Source organism: Pipistrellus hanaki, assembly GCF_964339955.1.
Source record: "Pipistrellus hanaki genome assembly, chromosome: 7".
Lineage (NCBI taxonomy): Eukaryota > Metazoa > Chordata > Mammalia > Chiroptera > Vespertilionidae > Pipistrellus > Pipistrellus hanaki.
The window spans coordinates 11,311,181-11,329,817 of NC_140509.1; the positions used below are offsets into that span (position 1 = coordinate 11,311,181).

The window sequence follows — 18,637 nt, forward strand, 5'->3', positions numbered from 1 at the left end:
GCCTGTTTCTTAAAATGACAGCAGTATATTTAGTCCTGTGTCCTCCCCAATAATACTCCAAAAGTACATCTGAGAGGATGGATTTCCATCGTATTTTGCCTGAATGGAGACACAACTTTTGAGCACTTTATTTCAAGAGCAAAGAAGACAAATGTCCGATAAAAAGGGACCAAATACAAAGGGGTATTTGTTACATACATACAAAAGGAGAAAACTGGAAGCTACAAAGAGACACGGAGGCATTTCAATAGAGAACAGGTTAAATAAATTATAAATTGGCCATGCAATGGAAACTACCAGTAGTTTTCAGTTTTGTTTTTTAGAGAGGCAGGGCTATGTGTTAAACAATTCAAAATACAGTATGTGAAAAAAAGCAAAGGGGCAGAATGGGGTATAACTATGCTATATGATTAACAATACTATACATACACAATCTCTCTCTCTCTCAGGCAACTAAGAGGATAAACAAGAAACTGGTAACACCACATGTCCTGTGGTAGCAAACAAGGTGGAGATGGACAAAAAGGAAATTCAACCTTTGTACCTTTGGGGGCGGGGGAAGAAATCCTATCTATTTTTTATTTTTTAAATATATTTTTATTAATTTCAGAGAAGAAGGAAGAGGGAGAGAGAGATAGAAACATCAAAGATGAGAGAGAATCATTAATTGGCTGCCTCCTACATGCTCCCCACTGGGGATCGAGCCTGCAACCTGGGCATGTGCTCTAGATCGGAATCGAATCTGGGACCCTTTAGTCCACAGGTTGACACTCTATCCATTGAGCCAAACTGGCTAGGGCTGTTACCTATTTTTTAAAAATCACAACACTAAGGAGACTATTTCAACAATCTTAAAAATTCAGGCATCAGCCGGGACCGGTTTGGCTCAATGGATAGAGCGTCGGCTTGGGGACTGAAGGGTCCCGGGTTCGATTCCGGTCAAGGGCATGTACCTTGGTTGCGGGCATATCCCTGGTAGGGGGTGTGCAAGAGGCAGCTGATCGATGACTCTCTCTCATCGATGTTTCTAACTCTCTATCTCTCTCCCTTCCTCTCTGTATAAAATCAATAAAATATATTTAAAAAAAAAAATTCAGGCATCAGCAAGATGACTACAGATAAACATAGCATATATATTTTTTTAATGTTTCCAGTAAAAAATAAGATAGGCATTCTGATGATAATTTACCGTTTATGGAGAACCTAGGGGATTATATTCTACAAGTACTAATCATTGGAAAAGGAACCCCCCTAACACCTTTTTCATAAGCTTATGACCGACAAAGTGCAGACCTCTTTGGCTTATTTCAGAGGGGCAATATAGCAGAGCCTCAGTCAGTAAGTGTCAACCATCTGAAATTTCATATCAGCCAACGTACCAAGATAGTGGTTTTTTTAATATTAAAAATGAGAAAAATCATTATCTTTCCAAAGCAAATTAAAGAATTTTTTAAAGTATTTTTTTCTATAAACACAGTGCAAGGATAATAAAAGTCCAATTAAGATGTTAAAAGCAAACCATAAAATCAGTTGAATTAAAGAAGCAGAATCAGTCTCAGCTCACCCTCCAGTGGGGGGATGCCCATTGAATATTTACAGGTCCAACAGAATGTGCTGCATGGCAAAAACATAAAAGGGGCCTTCTTTCAGTAAGGCATAGAAAGCATTTCAAAGACGTGAACTGTGCATGAACCCTCATCTCTCCTATAAGAATAAAGCAGAAGTACTTCTGGGAACTCAACTATAGTGAGCAGGCACAAGAGAAAAGGGCCAGTGCACATGCAGGCATTGAACTTCATGTAGTGCAAATCCCATAAATCCCAGACACCTCTGCTCCTATTTTAATGATATCAACCCTCCTAGTCTGCCAGTCAGTCCCACCATTTAGATTAAGGCACTGACTTCCCTATTAAAGGCAAATACAGAATTATTTTTTGTATTTATATCCTCACCCGAAGATATTTTTTTCCTTTGATTTTTAGAGAGAGTGGAAGGGAGGAGGGTGGAGAGAGACACATAGATTGGTTGCCTCTTGCATGTGCCCCGAGCAGGCCCGGGGATTGAACCTGTAATTCCTTTACCAGGAATAAAATCTGAGACCCTCCAGTGTGTGAGTTGGTGCCCTAACCACTGAGAAACACTGGCCAGGGCCAATATAGACTCATATGGTAAACACAGAAAGCCCAGCAACCAAACCACTAGAAATTCAGTGCAGATGAATTTACCACAGCAAGAAGTGGAAAGCAGAGCTCTGAAGGACAGGATACTGCACAGGTACATGCAGTGAGGAAGAAACTAGAGGCAGAGAAAAGTATGAATAACTGCCTGAGACACATATAAGCAAGACTTAGTGTCAAGGGGTAATGGACACAAAAAAGAGAGGTCCATTAAAAAAATATGAGAACACACATAAAAATGCCTCAGTGATTTCATAATTTTTTCCAGTATCCATCCCACGTTTCCTATAGTAACTATGCTGAACGTTGCACATACTCATCAAATTATAATATCAGTGAGGCATAATGAAACAAGATATACATGTAATTCACTAAGTAATACATGTGAATAACTAGAACAGTAATTATTCTAAAGTTAAACCTTTCATTTATGAACATGTACTGTCTGACCCTGACATCTCAGTAAATTTCAGTTTATTATTTGTAAGTTAATGTCACTAACAGTTTGTGTCCAAGGGCAAATAAAGTTCCCATGAAACCACCTAACTGAGCTACAGCCAACTGAACAAAATATATACACTATTACTATAACTACCACTCCCACAAAATAAGAACGAAACCACTTTGAAGAAACTATCAATTTAAAACATCATATCAATATTGACAGAAGCAAAATAATATACATTACACATTCAAAGAGACTAACCAACAGACCACTGAATTCATTACTAATTCTAAGAGGCCAGCTTATGACTCTGACAGTAAAGAAAATATTTACAGCTGAAACCGGTTTGGCTCAGTGGATAGAGCATCGGCCTGCGGACTGGAAGGTTTGATTCTAGTCAAGGGCATGTACCTTGATTGCAGGCACATACCCAGTGGGGAGTGTGCAAGAGGCAGCTGATCGATATCTCTCTCTCATCGATGTTTCTAATTCTCTATCCTTCTCCCTTCCTCTCTTAAAAAACAATATTTTACAGAATTTTTCCAGATACAATCTGGAGCTTAATTTGCTTTGGAAAGGGGGTAGGAACTATTAAGGCGTTGTTATTATTGAGCAGGTTCAAGAAATAAGGAATCATCACCTCATGTTCGTATATTCCAATGATATAAAATATCTCTAAAATAGGAGTGAAGACTTATCTTCTGAGATTGCAGTTTGAAAGAAAAAAATATAGTGGACACAATGATCCATCTGTTAAAAATAACAAAATCCTGAAGTCTGAGTGACTGCAGAATTCTAGGACCCCTAAACTCAATTACTGTAGCCAAGGTGTAACCACAGACAGCCACGAGAACATGACCACTGAGGACTGTCAGCGTATGCCTGACTACAGGCTGAAAGCTAGCAGTAAGGGGGGGGGGGGCCTCAGAGCAATAATTAGGCACTCCCCTTCCTACACCGCTGAAGGGAGCAGGTCCCCCAATTCATCAACATAGCCACTTGAGCCTGGTGATATCATATAGGGGTCTGATGCTGCTATTAATCACTAAAACCAGTCAGCAGCCTCCCTCTGCACTGATCCGTTACTCAGAAAACCAAAATTTATTTTCCATGTTGCTTGCCTGCAGGGAGAGAATGCAATAACCACCAAAAGACTCAAGTCTGAATACGCTTAAAGGTTATATTTTTCACTGGAAATGAAGCTTCATTCTGAATGTTTTGACGATATATGTCAGTTCCTAAAAAACTGGTCACCATATTTTGTTCTTACAAAACTGACATTCTGAACCTTTAGAGATAAGGCGTAGTATCCTGGTTATGACTTCAAGCTAACGCCACCTGAGAGGACTTGAAGTAAAAAACAAACTAGCTGGCAATTTCAGGGGTAGTGCTCTACTTAGGATCTCTACAAGTAGAATACAGATGGGCAACATTTGGCTGAGGCTAGATTTTTCAGTATTTTTATAATTAACCTGCATTCTAGATAATTAAGTCAACCATCATTTATTGAAAACTTACTACATCCAGGCATTATTCTTTGTATATTCTTGCCTTTTTTTCTTGTAGATTAATTGACCACATAAGTGAGAATTTATTTCTGGGTTCTCTATTCTATTTCATTGATCTATGTGTCTGTTTTTGTTGAGAAATGTGACATTTAGAATCATATAATCATGAGGTTAAAAGTTTCTCCAAGGCTTTGGATCAATGCAAAAAAAAAAAAAAAAAAAAAGGAAGAAGAAAGAAAAGAAAAAAGAAATGGGACCACTTTCTTACACCTTATACAAAAATAAACTCAAAATGGATTCTAGAAGAAAACATAGCCAGTAAACTCTTTGACATCAGTATTAGCAATATCTTCTTGGATATGTCCCCTTGGGCAAGAGCAACAAAAGAAAAAGTAAATAAATGGGACACCATCAAACTAAAATGTTTTCTCACAGTGAAGAAAACCACCAAGGAAAAGACAATCCACAGAATGGAAGAATATATTTGCAAATGATATATCCAATAAGGGGTTAATATCTAAAATATATAAGGAACTCATATAACTTAACATAAAAAATTTTAATCCAATTAAAAAATGTACAGAGGCTCTAGCTGGTTCAGCCTGGGAACTGAAGGGTCCCAGGTTCGATTCTGGTCAAGGGCACATGCCCGGTTTGGGGACTGGATCCCCAGTAGGGGGTATGCAGGAGGCAGCCGATCAATGATTCTCTCTTATCATTGATGTTTCTATCTTTCTCTCCCTTTCCCATCCTCTCTGAAATCAATAAAAAATATTTTTTTAAATGTACAGAGGAACAGAATAGATATTTCTCCAAAGAGGACATACAGATGGCCAGCAGACATGGAAAGATCCTCAACATAACTAAATACAAATCAAATCCATAATGAGATACCATCTCACACCTGTAAGGGGTATCATAAAAAAATCAACAATTAAGTGTTGGCAAGGATGGAAAAAAGGGAAGCTTGGACACAGTGGTAGCATTGTAAATTGGTGCACCATTATGGCAAATACTATGGAGATCCCTAAAAAAAAATAAAAATTGAGCTGCCACATGATTCTGCAATATCACTTCTGGATGTTTATTAAAATAAAACAAAAACACTAATTAAAAAAGAGATATGCTCCCTTATGTTCATTGTAGCATTATTACAATAGTTAAGCTATGGAAGCAACTTAGGTATCCATCAATAGATGAATGTATAAAAGAAATGTGGCATACACTAACACACATGATGGAATATTACTCAGCCATAAAAAGAATGAAATAGTCATCGTGACAACATAAATGGATCTAGAGGGTAGAATGCTAAATGAAATAAGTCAGACAGAAAGACAAATAAATACCACATAATTTCACTTACATACTGTATATCACAAAACAAAACAAATGAATAAACAAAACAAAACAGAAACAGACCCATAGGTACAGAGGACAACCTGGTGATAGCCAAAGGGGATGGGAGCAGGTGAATAAATAAATCTCACCAGTCACTGAACTCTTATGAGCTAATTTTCTAGAAGCTGAGGCATGTGGGACTACATGGCCTCCATAGGCTTTTGTAAAACTGTTTAAACATAAAATGAGACAGTAGTTAGCTTTGGACAGCAAGATGGAGTATGGGATAAAAGAACAGGATGCAGGCATTGATAATGTTCTGGTGGCAAATTCACAGGTGGTTATTATATTTTTATGTTTCATAAGTTAACATATGGTTACATATAATGTTGCACATACCACCTTCCTGCAAAAGCTAGGATGTTTTGGGCTAGAGACCCATCCAACATACATACATACATACATACATGTAAATAAATACATACATACACATACAAAAGTATTCTTTAAGAAGGGCTCTTATGGTAACTGCCAACAATGGCGTTGGACTCCTATGCGATAGCTTTCTTTTGCATAGCATTATTGTCTTATTATAAGTACTTTTATCACTTCATTTTCTGCTTTCTACAACTAGGTAAAATAGTTATCATAGATATTTTTATCATGACATTTATAAATAAACTGAGAGGCAATATAGTTTGCTCTTATTAATTGTATATGACCTTGACAAATAATCTTTTAGGCTTTAGTTTCCTCATTTGTAATATGGGAACAATAATAGTTTCTACCTCACAGTGTGCTGTGAGAATTAAATGAGTTATCCTATATAACAAAAGATTAATATGCAAATCGACTGAATGGTGGAACTATGATGCGGACTTACTACCAGGGGGCAAACGTTCAATGCAGAAGCTGCCCCCTGGTGGTCAGTGTGCTCCCACAGGGGAGCACTGCTCAGCCAGAAACCGGGCTCAGGGATGGTGAGTGCAGTAGCGGTGGCAGGAACCTCTCCTGCCTCTGCCTCCACAGCAGCGCTAAGCTGTCGGTCGGACATTCCCACAGAGAGGGTGCAGGCCGGGCTGAGGGACACCCCCCTCCAGTGCACAAATTTCATGCACTGGGTCTCTAGTCATATATAAAATGATTACAGCAATGCCTAGCACATTATACTGCAGCTAGAGCTCAAGAAATGATAGTCATTATATAGAGTGATCCTGTGACTTGCTTCAGGTCACAAGCTGACACTGCTGGGACCATGACTAGCTTGCTCTCTGCTAAGATCCTTCCACTTGACCCACAGAACTCGGCTTCCCATTGGTAAAATATTATATAGGTTATGTACAGATACTTGGGGACAAGTTATTACTCTTGGTTCTTAGTCACCTCTTCAACTGTTCAGTCCCTCACAATCTGATCCTGCCACTTTAATGCTGTTTGTTTACAATTTAAAATTACCTTCTTCAAGGTGCACTCTCTCTCCTTAATCATGCCCACACCCCCACCTCCCTTCTTTCCTAAGGCACCTTATCTTTGCTTTCTTTCTCCAAAGGCACTTCTTTTGCCTCAGTAGCTTGTTTCCTGAGTCCACACAGCCCAGCAGGCTCACTGCGACTTTCTTTCTAAATGGAGAAAGAAAGGCAGCCACGCCCAGTCTCCTCTGCCTCACAGTTCCAAAGGGCGAGGCAGCTCTGCCTAGGCTCACTCCTGTTGCCTCTGTCTTAAGCCTTTCCTTTGTTTTACTGTCCCTGGCTTTAATACACATACCCTCAATAAAAAACAAAACTACCTTCTTTTAGACCCCTGTATTGCTTACACAAATTGAAACTTTACACACTTAAAGCATTAAGAACTTATATTAATAAACTCCATTACTTTCAGTAGCCTCTCTCTCAAGCTTGCTTTCTGAAATTCTCTGCTTTGCATTCCCAAGTAGCTGCTGTGTGATGGGCTGAAGAGAGATAACTCAAGCAGAACAGGAAAAAGAAAACACTTTGAAGACACAGTAAAGCACAACGGCACCATTGGAGAGTCAGAGAAATCACAGTGGCAGATAAACTAGGGAGTATCAATGAGCACCTGGAATATTTCTTTCTGAAGAGGATGGCAGGTGCAGACTGTGCCAAACTTAGCACATGGAGTCTGCAGCTACAAATCATAGTGTGGGCATAGTCTGCACATAGTGTGGGCAGCTGGTGGGGACCTGCTGGCTAGATAGCAATCACTGGTTAATGGTTATCATCTTCAGCTACAAAGGCTGAGGTGTGGCTCTATATCTGAATTTTTTCAACCGGATATTTATCTCAGCGCTAAAGTGACATTTAGCCATTAAAGTTGGCCTCCAAGCATGTTTATCCATCTGCCCAAAAAATAAAAATAGAAGAATCATACTCAAAAGCAAAACACACAAAGGGCTCAATAAAATTTGCATTAATGGACTATGACTGAGCCATAAAAAAGAATGAAATCTTACCATCTGTAACAACATGGGTGGACCTAGAGGGTATTATGCCTAGTGAATAAGTCAGAGAAAGACAAATGCCATAAGATTTTACTTATAGGTGGAATCTAAAAAGCAAAACAAACAAACAAGCAGAACAGAAGCAGCCTAAAAAATATAGGGTGTCAGATGGGTACCCTTCAGTCTGCAGGCTGATGCTCTATCCACAGGGCCAAAAGTAATGCTTTAATTGGGGTTTGAAAAACAAGATGGTCTGTCCGATCAAATAGAAGACTTTAAACCATGATGAAAGGGTCCAACAATAAACTAGAATACCAATGGGAATAGTTGAAGAAAATATAAAAAGTTAGAAATGTTTACAATAATCTCTACCTAAATGTCGTATACCTTAATACATTAGCCAAAGCCACTAGCTAAGAGTTCCATTTATGGAAGACTTTTATGAATTAATTAGAGGCCCAATGCACGAAATTTGTGCAAAAGTAGGCCTTCCTTCCCTCAGCTGCGAGCATCTGCTTCCCCCTGGCATCCAAGACACCAGGGTGCCAGAGGGAAGCAGATGCCGGCAGACACCAGGGACTCGGGCTTCCCTTGCAGCCCCAGCTTCGTCCGGAAGGACGTTTGGTCTAATTAGCATATTATGCTTTTATTATTATAGATTATTATAGATGGACCTAGGCAATGATCACCAATGGAGACTAACATTACACACACAAAAAAATAACCAGACAGGATGGTAGCCCCAAATGGAAATATACACCAACACTTACTGTTTCTTCAACAAACAAGTAAAAAAACTAAATATAATTAGCCTCAAGACTTAACTACAGACTTACAGATAACATAGTAAAGGGCGTAATAAATGTTAACTGAATACCACTGGGATACGGTCACCAATATTCAGACTAAAGGAAACTCTAGGACAAATGATAGTTTCTTTAATAAATAGATTAAAAAGAAAGAGGAAAAAAAAGAGTAGGGGAGGCAAGAGAAAGATAATAACAATTGCAATGATTAAACTTTATTTGGATCCTAATTCAAACAAGAAAACTTTTTTTAAAAGACTGATGAGAGAGCATGGCTGGTGTGACTCAGCAGTTGAGCATCAACCTATGAGGAGGTCACGGTTAAATTCCTGGTCAGAGCACCTGCCCAGATTGCAGGCTCTATCTCTAGTGGGGGACATACAGGAGGCAGGCAATCAATGATTCTCTCTCACCATTGATGTATCTCTCTCTCTCTCTCTCTCCCCCTCTCGCATCTTCTCTGAAATCAATAAAAAATTGAAAAGAAAGAGAGACAGCTGGAATTTCTGGCCCTTTTCTCTTCCCCTTAAATTCGGGTGTCTTTTATGAATAATCTAAAGCAACAAAAGTCAATGCTATCAGGCTAGCAGAAGATATGAAAAAGAGGTCTTCCCCCACCCCCTCCAAATCAGCACCAGTTTCACTTAAACCTTGAATAATACAGTTCAAGATTGTATTATTCAAGGTTTAAGTGAAACTGGTGCTGATTTGGAAACAAATCAGCAGCAGTAGCAAAGTTTCTTGATGCTTCTGGAGCAAAACTTGATTACCGCCCATATGCAGAAACACTGATATTCTGGTAGCCAGGGGAACGCTGGCCCAAGGTGGCACACTGGCAGATGACATGATGCAAACAGGTGTCTGTGTGTTTGCAGCACAAGAAGACCTGTAAGCATTTGTTCAGTTTTTTAACAAGTTACCTTAATCAGGTGCTACAAATACCTGGAGAAAGGTTTTGAAGATGAAGTGAAAGAGCTGCTGCTGTTCTTAAAGGTTTTTTGGAGTTGGAGAGGAACAAGCTGGCATGTTGACTGGTGTTTTCTTAGCTAATGGAACAATTAATGCACCCATTCTTAATAGTCTTTATAATGAGAATTTGGTTAAAGAAGGGGTTTCGGCAGCTTTTACTGTAAAGCTCTTTAAATCATGGATAAATAAAAAAGACATCAATGCAGTAGCTACAGGTCTTCAGAAAGTCAGCACAGATAACAGACTGATGGAATTTTTTCCTGCCAATAAACAAAGCATTGAACATTTCACAAAGTATCTCACTGAGGCAGGCTTAAAAGAGCTTTCAGAATATGTTCAGAATCAGCAAACCATAGGAGTTCGTAAAGAACTCCAAAAAGAGCCTCAAGAACAGACGTCCTGTGGCGATCCCGTACTGAAATAATTTAAGGATATAATTTTGTATGTCAAGAAGGAGATGGAAAAAAAAAAATCTCAACATTCCAGAACCCATTGTCATTGGATTAATCTGGTACAGTGTAATGAGCACCGCGAAATGGAACAAAAAAGTGGAGCTTATAGCAGAGCAAACCATCAACACATGAAGCAATACAGACCTCTCCTCACTGCCTTTACTACTCAAGGTCAGTCTGAGCTGACTACTACTGAAGATTCAGGAGTATTGCTACGAAAACATTCATTTCATGAAAGCCTTCCAGAAAATAGTGGTGCTTTTTTATAAAGCCGAAGTCCTGAGTGAGGAGTCCATTCTGAAATGGTATAAAGATGTACATGTTGCAAAGGGGAACAGTGTCTTCCTTGAGCAAAGGAAAGTTTGTGGAGTGGATTAAAAATGCTGAAGAAGAATCTTGAGTCTGAAGCTGAAGAAGGTGATTAAATTTTGAAATTACACCCTCAGTAAAGGAAACAGGAGTTGTAGATAAAATGTCACGTCTCATGTGTCCTGATTCTTACATCTTCCTACCTACCTCCCTATATCAAGCATGATATAAGGGTTTTCATGGCAAATTTTATTTTAACTGTTTCTATGGTTACTGGAAATGTTGGGTTTAGTTTCTAAAACCATGTTTTAAGTAGCTACAGGAGCTATAGAATTGAATCTAATGTTGCATTAGCCTTTACAGTTATGTTCTACCTCCTGTATTTTCTACTGTAATAATGTAACTTAATGCCTTCCGCAATGAATAGTTCACTTTTTTTCTGGGTTTTCTATATAAACAGTTCTTAAGATATGATTTGGTTAAAAATAATTTGTCATAAAAATTCTGTTTGCAAATTAAACGGTAAAAGTATCCAAAGTAGGAGAAAAAAAAAAAAGAGCATCCATGTGAGAGAAAAAGACAGGTCAGTCGTCTCCTGGATGTGCCTAGACTGGAGATCAAACCTGTTACCTGGGTATGTGCCATGACTGGAAACCAATCCAGCCACCTCTGGTGTATGGGATGATGCTCCAACCAATTAAGCTACACTGGCCAGAGCCAAACAATGAAACTTTTTTTTAAAATTTGGTAATTGAGAAAATTTGAACACTGACTACTAGCTTTTGGAGATATTAAGGAATTACTGTCAAATTTTATGTGTGAAAATTACTGTGGTTATGTTTTTAAAAAGAATTCTTATATTTGAGAGGCACATAATTTAATATTTATGGATGGAAATAATATAATATCTACGATTTGTTTCAAATAATCTGGGAGTAGGGTTAGAAAGAGGAAAGAGGTATAAAGTTTAAAATTTTCCGTAATAAAATATGTTTTAAAATTATGTATGGTGATGGAAAAATAAACAAATATGGAAAGCAAGGTTCATTATAAGTTTAGCAAAGGACAACTGGAGTCCTGGATTGTTTTTTTTGTGCGTGTTTTTTTAATTAATTTCCTACAGAGAGGAAGGAAGAGGGATAGAGAGCTAGAAACGTCATCAATGAGAGAGAAACATCCACCAGCTGCCTCTTGCACACCCCCTACTGGGAATATGCCCGCAACCAATGTACATGCCCTTGACCGGAATCGAACCTGGGACCTTTCAGTCCCTAGACCAACACTCTATCCACTGAACCAAACCGGTTTTGGTGTAGTCCTGGTTTTTTCATATTAATTTTATATACTAATAAAACAAATGTTTTACAGAATATAAAAATACCAAGAGTAAAACTTTCCCTCTGCCTTCCATCTCCAATTGCCTCTCTATAAGAGGTCACTACTGTTAACTGGGTGTACTTCTGAAGGATATATCCAGGAATATTTTATGCATTTAGAAATATAATATTTAGGGAGAACCAAGATGGCAGCATAGGCAAACACCTGTACTTGCTGCCTCTCACAACCACATCAAAATTACAACTAAAAGGCAGAACCGTGGGAAAGCTGGCTGAGCAGAAGTTCAACTGGAGAGGTGAAGAAAGCACACTGAGACTGGTAAGAGGTGCGGAGGCAAGGAAAGTGCTGCACCTGGATGCACTGCTCTTTTAATCGGGAGGGAGATACAAGCTCCCACTTGCTCTGAACTCCAGTTCCAGGTGAACTCTGGGGGACCCAGACCACTCGGGGAGAAACTGGACTGTCTGGCGTCGGGACAGGAATGTGAGGGCGGCTTTATCTTAGAGGTGCTCGCAGCAATCATTGTTCCTGCACCAGGGTGCTGGATGTGGAGACCCCAGGACTTCTCAGGTGCAGGGCTGACTGGCAGCCATTGCTGTTTGCTCTACCGTAGTGATTCCCAGAGACCGTGCCCCACCCAATTTACAACCCCACCTAAACTGTGAGCATCAGATTTTGCATATGAATGGCCTGTCCTTTTTCCATCTCAAATCTATAAAACTGCAGCTGCAGCTGCATCACAGAGCTGCAGAGCTTCCAAAAGAAGGCCCAAGGCCTGGCAGCAGCAGCCTGCCTTGCTTCATAGCTGCACCTCCTATGGGCACTTCCAAACCCCATACAAAGAGGAGGAATCTACAGATGTCTGTAGCTCCTGCTGGACGGCCCCAAACAGTGGCTAACCTTGTACCTCCTTGGAGATCCAAGAGCCAGTATGTCCAGTGGTCAGAGTGAGACCATATTGGATTACAACTCTTCACATCTATGAGACATACTCAAGGGGTAGACTCAGCAAATACCAAAGCCCCACTGAAGCAAGTCCTGCCCCATCAGGTGCCTCCTGCACAAAAGATTTCCCAATGTAGACACAAACTGGTCATCAAAGAAAATTGGCTTGGAGGTCAATTCCTCCCAGGGGTACCAATAACAATCAAGAGTTAACTACAACAAGATTATGCAAACAGCCCACAAAGGGGTGCACCAAGAGGGTCCACCTCTGGTTACTGGGAGGCTGAGCCACTGGGCCCTATAGGACACCTACCACACAAGGCCACTCTATCAACTCAAGGAGACTTAGCAGTTACTCAGTACATAGAAATGAACACAGGGAAACAGCCAAAATGCAGAAACAAAGAAACAAGTCACAAATAAAGAAATGGATGAAAGCAAAATACTGGATATAGAGTTCAAAACCATGGTTATAAGGTTACTCAAGAATCTTCTAGAAACCTCCAAAAAATTTAGTGAGAACCTCAAGGATATGAAGAAGGACCAATCAGAAATTAAGCATACACTAACTGAAATAAAGAATAATATACAGAAATCCAACAGCAGACTAGAGGATCCCAAGAATAAAGTCAAGGATTTGAAATATGAAGAAGCAAAAAACACCCAACTGGAAAAGAAAAAAGAAAAAAGAACCCAAAAATATGAAGATAGTGTAAGGAGCCTCTGGGACAACTTCAAGCGTACCAACATCCAAATTATGGGGGTGCCAGAAGAAGAGGGAGAGGTTGTGGGGGTCGGAGGGGGGGGGAGGAGGGGGAAGAGATTGGACAAAGCGCTTACACTTATGGATGAGGTCAGTGGGGGCTGGAGGGAGGCCTGGAGTGGATTGGGAACATGGTGGAGGGGAGTTATTGGGGGGGGGGGGAAATATCTGTAATAATCTGAACAATAAAGATTAAAAATAAATAAATAAAATAGAAATAAAATATTTAATATGAATTGAATCCTACTATATTATTCTACATCTTGCTCGTTGTAACTTAATATTCTCTTGGACATTTCCACATGTTTTGGCTTTACCTCACTCTTTTTAAAGACTGTATCATATTCTATGGTATGGGCTTCATAATTCATTTAACTCTCCTACAAGTGATGAACTGTGCTCTTTTCAGTGTTATTATTACAAACAATGCAGCATGGGTATTCTTGGGCATATAGCATGACTCATTTATGCAAATGTTTCTGTGAGACAATTTACAGAAGACAAATTATTGTGTCACAGGATATATGTATTTAAATTTTGGATAGATGTCATCAAACTGCCTTCCAAAATGGTTGTACTAATTTACACTCACTCCTTTTCTTCCCATCAGTAGTACATGCTTCCCCAATATTGGACATTGACATGCTTAAATAATTTTCAATCTGACAGTTGAAAATTTTTATATATACATACATATTTTGTTTATATGTCTTTAATTATGGTAATTATTGATCTTTCCCCCCCTCATTATGTGAACTGTCAACTCACGGCTTTTATACTGGGTTCTTGGTCTTTTAAATTGATTTACAAAAATACTCTGTGTACTAATGAAATCAGAGTACTTGTTTTGAAAAGAAAAAAAAATAATGACATTCTAACTACAGATCTGAAAAATATTAAAGACTGGCTTCAAGATACAAGTACATATTATCTACCAATAAACAATATGGCTGTATGAAGTCGACTTTCTGTAATCGTGTGTCGTGAATGATGTGATTACAGGACATTCAAATAAATGTAAAAATACAACCAGGAAATACAGAAATGTCACCGTTCAAATCTTCAAAAAACCATGAATTTGCATGTAAGTTGTTTAAATGTACCCATTTCCCCTTGCACTCTTCCCTACCTTTCCGACAGTCCTAGATATGCACTCTATTCACCTGACTTGAAAACCTGACATTCTCTTCCACTCCTTACTCATGTCACAGTCAAGCCAGGTTCTGAGGCCTATTAATTTCTGTTCAGAAATGATAGAACCAGACCCTGGTCTAGGTTCTTTGCTACAATAGCTCATTTAAGAGACTAGATTCAAATGCTCCCCTGGCTTCCTGAACCCAAATACCTTCCCCATTATACTACCCCCCCACCCCCCGCAAATGTAGGCCTGTAACACCACATATCTGCACAATTACTGCTTTAACTATAGTTGATCTTGATGCCTCCCATCTTTGCAGATCTACCAATCTTAAATATTATCTTTTAAACAAAAACAGCATTTTCATCCCTTACTGTATTCCTCTGCTTAGAAACCCACAATAGCTATCTACACAATATCTAATAAAGAGTTAGTAGAGGTATAATAGAAAGCAGTTTATTTTAGAAACCTGTCTCAAACCTGGCCTTACATTTACCAGGGCTGTGACATTAAATTTGTTTCCATATTCATTAAAATGAGGAATAATAAATATAATCCTCTCAGAGCTGATTTGATGATTTAATGAGATAATTTATGTAAAAATACCTAGGATATAGAAGGTGCTCAAAAAGTAGTAGGCAAATAATGCAAATGTGAATGAATTTCCTAAACATCAATAGAACTTGACAAGATTTTTAAATTAGAGAAAAGACCAAATGTCTAACATAATTCATGGTATGTTGTATGCCCTTGAGAAGTTATGTTAAAATCTGGGCTTCTAGGAAAATATGGCGAATGAATATACATTTACTGCCTTTCCTCTCAAAATCATAATAAAATCACATTAAGAATAAAAAAAGAGCATGCCCGGCCAGCATGGCTCAGTGGTTGAACACTGACCTATGAACCAGGAAGTCAGGGTTTGATTCCCATCAGGGCTTGATCCCCAATAGGGGGCGTGCAGGAGGAAGCTGATCAACGATTCTCTCTCATCATTGATGTTTCTATCTCTCTCTTCCTCTCCCTTCCTCTCTTGAAATAAATTTTTTTTTAAAGGAGTAAAAAAAGGGCATAAATTCATAAGAACAGAAAGATTGGGATAAAATGACACAACAGCAGATGAGAAGTATAATCAAAATTTTAGAATCTAGAAAGTAAATGGAAGAATGGAAAATGTAACAGACAAGGGCATGCTAAAACTTAAATGCTGATGTGGGTGAAATAAACAAGCAAGCTGGTTAGAACTTCAGAACCTTGGAAAGCTCAGGAATTAAAGGCTCCCGAAAGCCTATAAGGGTGGATGCAAGGTGTGGAATTAAAAAAAAAAATTTGGTTGCACACCTTTAAAAGGATCCCTCACCCTTTCATCCTCCTCACCCCAAGCAGCCCCCCAATGACAATATAGTTCCCACTTAGGCAGAAGATGGGTTTTATTTGAACCTTGGATGTCTGGTCTTTGGTATACCAGGCACAGCTGAGACTAGGGTACCTGGCTGGTAGCAATGCTGGAAGACAACAGCCATTTAGTGAGCTCTGGTTAAAAGCTCCTTTCACACCTTCAATGAAGGGAAGAACAAATGCCACCCCTCCCCCTTTTTTTTCTTAAAAAGGAACTTTTATTAAAGTGTATTTTAAATTAAAATAATCTTTAGAGACAATTTTTGGTCATTCACGTTTTGAATGTCAGTTTCTTTTTCCATTAATATTCTAATGGTATTTCCCATCCTCTGCATTTGGAAATGGCTGAAGTTAGTGAGTGATATGACAGACATCTATTCGAAAGCAGGAGTTTGATGGCCGAATTAGTTAACCTTCAAGCCATTATTCAGTGACAGAATCTAATGAGCCAAGTAATCTCTTTCTGAATAAAACTGTATTAAACAAATTACTGGGTCTTGAGAGCAACTCACCAGGCAAGGAATATCTCACATATGTATGAACATTTTTCTTCAAATAATAGAAAACAATTAGAATAAATTTAACATTAACTGGTATTTAAAATTTTTTAAATATATTTTTTATTGATTTCTTTACAGAGAGGAAGGAAGAGAGATAGAGAGCTAGAAACGTCGGATGAGAGAGAAACATTGACCAGCTGCCTCCTGCACATCCCCCACCAGGGATATGCCCACAACCAATGTACATGCCCTTGACTGGAATCGAACCCGGGACCTTTCAGTCCGCAGACCGATGCTCTACCGCTGAGCCAAACCAGTTTTGGCTGGTATTTAATTTTTTAAATTAAATTTCATAACAAATGTAGCACTAACTTTGAAAACAAAATATTAAAAACCACAGCAAGGGTGATTGGATGAGACCCACCTTTATTGCTATAATGGGGTTCCATGTAAGATATGAAAAATCCCAAATAATTTGGTGCCTTTAAAATATATATATATATTCAAGCAGTTTCACTCTACCTTCAGCACTCGGACAATGAGGAACACCAGTCAGTGTTCAAACTCCACTACCATCAATTCCTCTGCAAGGGAAGCATAGCCAAGGACAAAGGACTCAAAGGCTAGAATGGAAGTGCCATGACAGTAAACGTTTTTTGCTTTTATTTTGTTCACTGACTTATTTCCAGCCCCTCGACCAGGACTCCGTGCTTAATAAACACTGGAAAATAAAAGGCTGTCCTAAAAGGTCCTTATGGTCCTCCCAAAGTTGAGAACAATCAATACAAAGAACAACTGGCAAGGTTGGTGGTGTTCCACTTAACAACAAACCCTCTTTTCTCCTTTAAGGTGAGATTTCCAACAGCTCCTTATAATTTAGAACTTGTCCGTTAGCACAATCTATGAAAAGGGAATAGAATTTCCACTTCTCTAGGCTGGGAGAAACAGCCCCAATCTATCAGAATGTCACTAGAAACTACATGGAGGTATTGTGTGGTGGGCACTGCCTGTGACCACTCAGTTTATCCCATCACTAGAGAAGTCAGGGACATTCTGACAGATACTGGGTCACTGTAATATTCTAATGTAGAAATAAACCCCAGTGCTTCTCACTGCAAATCTAGTGAGAAGAGTGGCCTTATTTTACATCTTTTGCAAGTCTTTTTACTGCCTAAATTTAGGAAGACAGCTGGATTCTCCTATCTTATCTCTGCATTCAGTTGGTTGAACATCATGTGGCCTTTGGAAAACACCTCTGTATACCTGTAAGCAAGAAATGTATTAGTATTGTTATGGAAATAACTTTGAATCCTAAGAGTCTCAGAGGCCTCTGGACCACCCTTCAAGACACTGCTGTAAAAGATACGTTCACCAGGAATCTTAACTTTGATGAACATTCAGAAGCAATTTTCAAATAAGAGAATGGAGTTAAAAAAGATGAAGAGAATTTTTTTAAAAATGGGGGAGGGGGAGATATATAATACTCTCAACAATGAAGATAAATAATAATAAAAAACACACACACACACACAAAACATAAAATTACATGAATCTAAAAAAGGAGAAAAGGCCCTGGCTGGGTAGCTCAGTTGGTTAGAGCGTCCTCCCAATAGCCAAGGTTGCGGGTTCGATCTCCAGGTAGGGCACATACAAGAAGTAATCAGTGAATGAATAAATAAGTGAATGACAAATTGATGTTTTTTCCCACTCTCTCTCTACCTTCTTCTCTCTCTCTCTAAAATCAATTTAATAATTTTTTTAAATAAAAAAGATGGGCCGAAACCGGTTTGGCTCAGTGGTAGAGCGTCGGTCTGCGGACTGAAAGGTCCCAGATTCGATTCCGGTCAAGGGCATGTACCTTGGTTGTGGGCACATCCCCGGTAGGGGGTGTGCCGGAGGCAGCTGATAGATGTTTCTCTCTCATGGACGTTTCTAGCTCTCTATCCCTCTCTCCTCCTCTCTGTAAAAAATCAATAAAATATATTAAAAAAAAAAAAAGATGGAAGAGGAAAACATTACATTTGTAGGCACACTTCACAGGAAAGCAAAAAATTTTATCAGCATACTTGTTATTTTAAATGTCATTGACT

At 38.9% G+C, this 18,637-nt stretch overlaps 1 protein-coding gene and 1 pseudogene across 2 annotated transcripts in view; one reads left to right on the forward strand and one right to left on the reverse strand.

Annotated features, from left to right (window-relative positions):
- The first annotated feature begins 9,479 nt into the window (after positions 1-9,479).
- On the forward strand, positions 9,480-10,581 carry LOC311625742 (eIF5-mimic protein 2-like; annotated as a pseudogene). The gene is made up of 2 exons: positions 9,480-9,559; positions 9,640-10,581. The product of its transcript is annotated as an eIF5-mimic protein 2-like (transcript).
- The window catches only part of MED20 (mediator complex subunit 20), a 53,343-nt gene continuing 44,653 nt past the window's right edge, over positions 9,948-18,637 (reverse strand). The window contains exon 6 of the transcript XR_014795555.1: positions 9,948-9,964. The gene's annotated coding sequence lies outside the window, so the exon portion shown is untranslated. The remainder of the gene's footprint in view (positions 9,965-18,637) is intronic.